The 8661-nt window shown below is 31.1% G+C and overlaps 1 pseudogene; it reads left to right on the forward strand.

The window, feature by feature from the left end:
• The first annotated feature begins 965 nt into the window (after positions 1-965).
• Positions 966-2922, forward strand: LOC134697983 (uncharacterized; annotated as a pseudogene).
• Positions 2923-8661: the final 5739 nt, after the last annotated feature.

Below are 8661 nucleotides of genomic sequence, written 5' to 3' on the forward strand. Positions count from 1 at the left end.
TTATGTATATATGTATTCACTGACTCTCTCGACCACTATATCGACATACTCTATCTAAAATGATGTATACAGAAGTATGTGGAAAATGACATATAACTATATTACTCCTCTATTTAAGTTAACACAATCTGATATCTCACTTTCAAGTTTTAACTTCATTGTAAATAATATTTGTTTTTTACTTTGCGCTTCTAACTAAACTAAAAAAAGACAATGTAATGAAATATAGACTGCTTTTTACATTGAACTGCAACATTCATAGGGTTTAGGGGGAACTGCTTTAATTGAATATGAATTCACATTTTGAACTAATCATGTACATGATGTAGCTTGGTTTGAAGTTTAAATGGAAATCTGAGACAAAATATTTTCGTCTTAAACTATTTCATTTCTTATTAAAGTTGGACTCGATCTAAAGTTTGAAATGCAAAGTTAATCGCTTTTCTGAAATACTCAGACTGCTTTTCAAATTCCGTATCGTATTTATTTAGACGAATAAATGCTTTTTGACCCATTTTTCATTCATGCGGAATAACTCTTTTCAACGGCAAAACAAAAACCGCTGCAAAAAATAACAAAAGAAGGTATTATCAGTATTATTATTTTAGTTTCTTGTGTACAATTTGAAAATTAGTATGGCGTTCATTATCACTGAACTTATATATATATTTGTTTAGGGGCCAGCTGAAGGACGCCTCCGGGTGCGGGAATTTCTCGCTACATTGAAGACCTGTTGGTGACCTTCTGCTGTTGTGTTTTTTTATTTGATCGGGTTGTTGTCTCTTTGACACATTCCCCATTTCCATTCTCAATTTTATTATCAAATTGTTAATGTTTTCTACATTGAATATGATTTTTTTTCATCATTGACAACAGACTTTATTTCGGACTTTCGTTGTTTTAATTGGATTAAACAATCATTTTCATCTTTTCATTCAATTTTAAATTGAATATTTTATAGAATCGAACACAGCCAGTCTTTCAATAGATCTATACATGTATTTGTGTGAATGCATAGTTGGAAATGAGGACTACGTCAATAAAATTCGAATAATGAATACAGTACGTGATAATTTATCAAACGGCGAGTATAATACAATGATTACAAGTGGAAGTTTTGGCGAGGGAATTCAGATGCAAGGTAGTGATATCGATTTAATGCACGTACTTAAAGAATATGATGTTTTTGAAGAAGCAAAAATTCAAAAAAATAGAAATACAGCTCAGTTCTTGATGGAAACTGAAGATACAAAGCCAGGTTTTGTACGGTTACGTTTTTTGCATAGTAATGATAAGTGTATCTTAGAACTATGTGATGAGATGAGATTTTATAAGTACTTCTCAAATGTGTTGTTCAAAGAAAACTTCATGAACGACGTTTGCTCATGTGTTCATGGTCCATGTCTATCTGACAAAACTGGATTATTTGATGTTGCATACTGTTTACATAGTAAATCATGGGTAAAACCAGCACAACCATGGTTGAAACGATCTAATCACCTATGGCCAGGATCTAAAGTTAAACAAAACATTATGAAACATGGCGTTCTCTTTGTAGCTATAGGTGTTAAAGGATCAGCGTATGAACACATTGAATGGCGACTTTCTTTTTCTGTTGGAGAAAAATTTCTAATCTATACATTTACACATACACAATTTATATGTTATTCTTTAATGAAAACTCTTCTAAAAGACCATATTTATATTGACAAAAATTGTAAAGATTTGCTGTGTTCATACTTCATGAAAACAATTATGTTTTGGTTATCTGAGGAATTGACAATATCAATATGGAGACCAGAAAATTTGATATCGTGCTTTATGCGATGTTTTAGAAGACTTATTTATTGTGTTGAATACTCAGTTTGTCCACATTATTTCATTCCCGAAAAAAATCTATTTGAAGACAAGATGACAGGAAACGCACGTGAAACACTCTTACATAAGTTGAAAATTATTTACAGTTATGGTTGGAAATTCCTTGTATTTCCTTTTAAAATATCGAATGCCGAGATATCATTTCTCTTTGAACAGATTCAACTTATTCAACGGAACACAAATTATGTGAATAGTTCAAATCTACAAAAAATATTATCTTCAAATATTCAGTGCATGACTGGCTATGTAATGGCCTCCGAAAAATTGTTTGAAAACGGAATACATATGATAATGTCCCACAAAAATTACAAAATAAAAACAATGTGTTTGTACTATATGTCAAGAATGATAACGTTGTTAGAGACGAAACAAGTGAAGGATATATATGACAATAAATCCAAATATAAACAGTACAAAACTCGAATTAGTACACTAGTTCAGAATATCTATCATGATTCTGTAACCGGATGGCTCAAGTTAGCTTCTTTTTTCTACAAAACAAAACAATTTAAAATTGCCCTTGCCATTATACGATATTCTCTATTAAAATGCACACCGGAAAAACTATACCCCCATATGAAAAGGTCAGGGTTTCCTCATGACCGATTGAATAATCGTGTATTTAGAAAAATGAATTATGTTCACCTGTGGAAATACTTGCTGGTAGATTACGTAGTGCTATATCCAAACTGTATGTTGACACTAGAAGAGTTAGAGATTGAAGTACAACCGTCAAAATAATGTGTTCTAAAAGTACCATCAATTGTGTATGCCCATTTTCTCTGCTTTCTATGTCATTACCATCTTAACAATGCAAGACTATGTCAACAATCCCTCCTTCTTTTACAAACAACTATAGAAGAAAACTATCTTCTATCTAATAACATTACGATAGGTGTATCTTACAACATTTTAGGTATTACTTTTGATATAATAGGAGATAAAGGAGCAGCGGAACAGGCTTTCATTCAATCTATCAGATATTACCCTAGTGTAGAAAACAATACTGCGTATCGAAGATTGATCAGTTTAATGTTCTTTTAACAATGATTAGAAATCTAACTATTTTACATACTAGGTGGGGTTTTTTGTGTGTATCTTTTGAATGATTCGTAAAGTGCTTCTAATACATAACAGTTATCAAGACTTCCCAAAATAATGGGAACCATGGTTTTAATGTGAAGTAGCAGAACTATCATTGAATATTCGCATTCACAGTAAATACATATTTTTATTAATAATCAGAATCAAATTCACTTGATGAACTCTTATAGGACCACAGATGAATTATCGCGATGTTATTGGTTAAACGCCGTCAAGTGGTGACCCCCTGTGAGACCGTTTGGTGTTAGTAAGTTTCATATGGGGTTCATGACGCGTTAATGGCGACGTTATCTATTAATGTTGTTGTGTTTCATTGTTATTGTTTATTTTTCAACAAAACGCCGCAGAAAGAGTCCAGCGTTTGATACATTCGTTATACGGTAAACTACTGACCCCCTACGGATCCATAGAGGGTGTATAAAATGCATAGGGGATTCGGCCTACGGTCTTACACCCTATGGATTGTACTAACCCTCTATGGATCCGTAGGGGGTCGGTAGCGAACCATATAACTTATTTTAGATTAATATCTTAAACTGTGAAATCATGTAAAATTAAATGCATTTTTTTTTCGCGTTATCTTTAATTTAGCAAGTTGTGGCTTATACTCTATTGTGCCTTACTGTGGATTTACATAGTTTGAGATGCATACATACTAGATTAACGATTGACAAGTTATGTGACACTTTCGGTTCAACTCTATGTCTATGTCGAGACATATTGAAAAAAACTGAGCTACGCTTCATTATTGGTTGAAAACAAGTTTCTCTTTGAATTATGAATTTTGCAATTGAGTTGGTTCCTAAATTGTTCATATTAGTAGTACACATCTCTGGGAAGCAATAAAATCATTACACAAGAAATGGTGAGCCCTATTTAAAAATTTCAAATATTATTAAACTTATGTGTAGTGGGACTTTTTGTTTTCAATTAACCTCAGAGTTCAAGTTGTTTGTGCTTTGACTTTTTAGGCAAAAACTACAACAAGTATACCAAATACGTTGATGCTGCCAACTTCTAAACTAGTTAATACGCGTATAAATATTTTATTGTTTTTTACAAGGTTGTGAAAATAATGATGGAAATTTAGAAGTGGAATTGATCAACTAGTTACGTCAAGAATAAACGACAACAAATGAAAGATATCTGTGATCGTTTGAACATTTATCGACACACTTAGCCAAATGGTGCAAATATTTTTTCTTTTTTCTTTTCTAACAAGTGTCGTTAAATGTTATATAAAGTAGATATAATTACGCACATGTACACTTACTACTGTAGTTCAAACCCGACTACAATAAATTTTTGAAATAACCTTGTACCCAATTAGTTAGAAAACAAATTTGGTTTAAATCACTATGAATGAATAGCATACCGTCAGTTGGCGGAAACTGTCAATCTTATGTTTGATGTCAAAGCATCGCAATGTGGACAACGATCAACGAATCATAATTAAAAACTGAAGATATCGCTGATTATTTTTCTCTTCAAAAGTCAATGAAGTAAAAGATATTAGCTATACGAGATCAGTGTTTTCGATCATATAATACATCCAGTATTCAAAACTAAAACAAGAAAAAGGATCACCGTATTTTGATTTTCAACTGTTACAGTCGAGTACACAATAAGTTCTGTTTAATATAAAAAAAAAATTTGATAGAGTTGGAAACGTAAATATATTTGCGTTGTTTACTGAGGGGGTCGGACCTTTATGGGAACTCCGAGATTGGGTGAATTTAAGCTGGGGATTTCGGGAGTGATCCTTTTTGGATCCGGGAATGCTTTTTTCAGAATTTCTGAATGTTGGTATTAAAGTTTCTTTAAAATTCGAGACCTCGATATCTCATGTTTTTTAAGCCCGGGATTTCGGGATTATTAACCCTCCGATTCCCCTCAACCTTCTTCTTGACGATTTATCGCTTTACACAGGCGAATTTCACTCACATCAATTTCACGTGAATTTAAATTCATGTGAATCTCACATGAAATTCACATCAATTTCACCTCAAACGAGCTTATACGTGACACTCACATGAAATCAGTTTTTGTGAGTTTCACGTGATTCTCATGTGAAACTCGTGTGAATTTCACGTGAAAATCATAAAAAAAATGAATTTTTTGAATAGAGTATTTCAAATAACATCTACATTTTCAAATTTAATTAAAATCATGAAAAATATAAATAAAAATTGTTGTAAATTTCACGTGAAATTCATGTGAAAAATTTCACATCAGATTCATGTGAATCTCAATTCACGTGAAATTTACATGAAATATGTGTAAATCTTATAATTGTATAAGAAAATTACAATTTATTTGTGAATTAAGCTATTAAGTTATTAACACTGTATTCTACATTTGAATCGAAAAATTACCAAAAATTACTACTGAAACTTGACAAAACTTTTAGTACTTAACATGGGTCACAGAACTGAAAGCATATATTTTTATTTTCGAAACAGTTATTGGAAAGAAATGTACTGTTTGATGATATTTTTCGAGTATACATAGGAGAATTGAAAGTGCATGAAACAATAAGTACATTCCCGGTAATGTAGTCTTTAGTTTTCACCGGAGAGTCGTTACAAGATGAGGTATTGTGGAAATTATTTCGATGATGCGAAATTACATTGACAGGATTGACTTATCATAAAGATTTAAATGCTGATACACAATGTCATTTGTACTCATCTTAATGTCTGATCTATAAAAGATTATCTAATACATAGCGATATGAAATCTAAATGAAATGAGAATATGTATTACATACTTTGTATAACAAATAATTACAAGTATGTTATATAATTCTACTCTCAGTGCACTCTCATAATGTCAATCAAGAGAGTACAGAACACATAAGGGAGTTACCTCATTCTGACTTAGCTGAACATATTAATCCTATTATATTATGACAGAGAAATCTAGCTTCTCAATGGTAGTGTTTATCAAACTGCTAAAAATATAAGAAAAATATTAATATTATTAGTTAATTTGGTTCATATTTTATGAAATCTGTATAATTGTTGTTTTCTAAACGCTACAAAAGAAGAATCAAATACATCGTTTTATCAGTGTTTACTGACCCTGTGTTAACTTTCAATAATGGACATGTTGTTGGTAAACATACTTTTTTATACAAGTAGAAACACATACATCGTTTAATTAGGTTGAAGTTAGAAACAGATGTAGCGTTTGTACTAACAAACAACGAACGACAAACTGTAGACGAACTTCTAGCGAGTTCATAGTTTGTCAAATTTTGTGTTAACTTTGCAAGCGTATATAAGAAACAAATTATCAAAACATATGGGCGCTTAGCCGTTTGATCCGTTTGTGTGAGAAAAAAATGAATTCTAAATATTAATTCCAAATTTCATGATTACTAAACAATCAAATATATTGTAATCGCAGTGTTGGGTAGCCCCCTAAATGGATTATAAAGATATTTCATTTTTGTTCCAAATTTTACAACAATAACACATGTAGGATTGAAAACTTACAAATTTCGTTCCGTCTCCTATAATTAACTTAAAAATTTCAAAAAACGATATAAACCTAATTGTATAGCTATCTTATCTATATTCGTTCGAAACGTTACAATACCAACACAAAGTATCGGCCTTAAAGCATAATGAAATATTTGCAATTTCGAGTATCATTTTGACATGTTTTATTATCTTATAATTAAATACATTTGTATTTAAATTACCAAATAATGCATACTTTTTCATATGAAGTTTTAAATGTACATAACTTATCAACCGAATTCCTGCGACTATCAATTATAGATTCTAATGTAATTTGGATGTAACAATTTTTTTCATTGGCTAAAAGTTGCAGTCAAATCCACAGTTGACCAGGCGTAACTAAGGAGGGACCCGTCATTTTGAATTGATGAATCAACAAATGTTCGATTACAACTATATAATCGAAAATAAAACAACACCTACCTCGAATTCGCCGTTTTAATGTAATTTGATCCGAATTTGAAGAGTACTGGTAACGTAATAACCTCCAGTTTGTAAGTTTTCATTGTATAACGTCACGTTTAGCCATGACGTCTTTGTGCCAAAATCATTCATGAAGTTTCACGGATTTTTTTTTATTTTACAAATTTAGACATTTTTTCAAGTTTAATCGTATTTTTTCATTGTAATGCATTAGAATCGGAATAACAGTACTGTAGTTGAAGAGTTGCAACTGTCAATTTTGATTTGACGGTCGAAAATCTCCGTTTTACTGTCTCCGCTACGCGTCGCCAGGAAAAAACTGCATTTGCGACCGTCAAATCTACAATTGACGGTGGCAACTCTTCAACTACATTACTGTTATTCCTTTAATCTAAAATTAATATGGTACAACACGTTTTTTCTATAGGGTATAAAGAAAATTAGAAAAAATCAATTCTTCAATGAACCATCTAGTTTAAACATCATTCTGTACATATAAATCTATTTTAATAATCAAAATTATAAATTAAAGTCAGTTTTATAAGGAAAGCAACTTTCACAAATATGTAAGATGTCAGATAATGTAAATTAATCCATTAAAACAGCCTTTTGATACATTTTTTGCTTCAACTCCAAATCCTACAGCTTTAAGTTATTAATCGGGCATCTTGAATCTGTTGATCATGCGATGTAATTTCTCAAGTGTTGACGATCAAGTTTGGACCGGAAATCATTCCAGATCCAAAAGATAATTTTATTTTACTGGATCGGTTTCGCAGCTATTGGACTGTCAGTCTCGATGGATCATCCGAATGATAGTATATGCAACCAATGGAAAACCATATTCAATAAATCCTTATTTACAAATCTAAATAAATATTATTGGTTCAATTGTGTACCAAGTTGAAATTAGAGGAATACATGGATTTTGCAGTACTTCACACATTTCTATAATTTCGTTGTATTAGCTATTTAGATTTGACGATTTGAATTTCAAGTATTATTTCCTCAAGCATAATTGACATGACTGACATACATTTCCGAAATGCGCATATGGTGAATGATCATTATGTACTGTTAATGTTATCATTTGGGGATGACAAAATAATTTAATCGAAATCAACCTGTCATTAGTGGTTCAAAAGTCCATTAAAGTTCCAATTTAATCAAATAAGTAGGTCCGAATTTATCGTTAAAACTAAACCGGACAATTTTTTTTCAAAAAATCAAATACAAAAACTCTTGAAATAGGAAACGACAAAATTCGTACTTGACGTGTTTTTAAACATTTTAATAAGATTTCAATTTATTTTAAGATGCGGATCCCTACATACGTGGAAGTCATAAGACATGCAGATTGGCAGATTAACGGACCGAAGGCAATTCTGAATCTTATAAATACTGCCATTTTTTTTTATAAGATGTATTATAAAAGAGGACTAATTATGTAAGTGGTTTTGTTTTTGCTTATACGATAAACATATTGGGAAGGATATGAATATAACTTACAGTTTTGTTTCCATTTTTAAAGTATGTTAAAGAAGCAAACAAAACAAATTATTGTATATCAAAATCCAAAACATATTGTTTGATGTCTGCAGACTAACGTAACAAAACCGATGTCAACTCGTAAATATGGTATAGCTTGCGTCCGTATTTTCTTTTCAAAAATATTAAATAACAAAATCCTTCCCTGTTTTCAAAAAACATACTATTAATGAAAGGATTT

The sequence above is a fragment of the Mytilus trossulus genome, chromosome 14, assembly GCF_036588685.1.
Source record: "Mytilus trossulus isolate FHL-02 chromosome 14, PNRI_Mtr1.1.1.hap1, whole genome shotgun sequence".
NCBI classification, from domain to species: Eukaryota; Metazoa; Mollusca; class Bivalvia; order Mytilida; family Mytilidae; genus Mytilus; species Mytilus trossulus.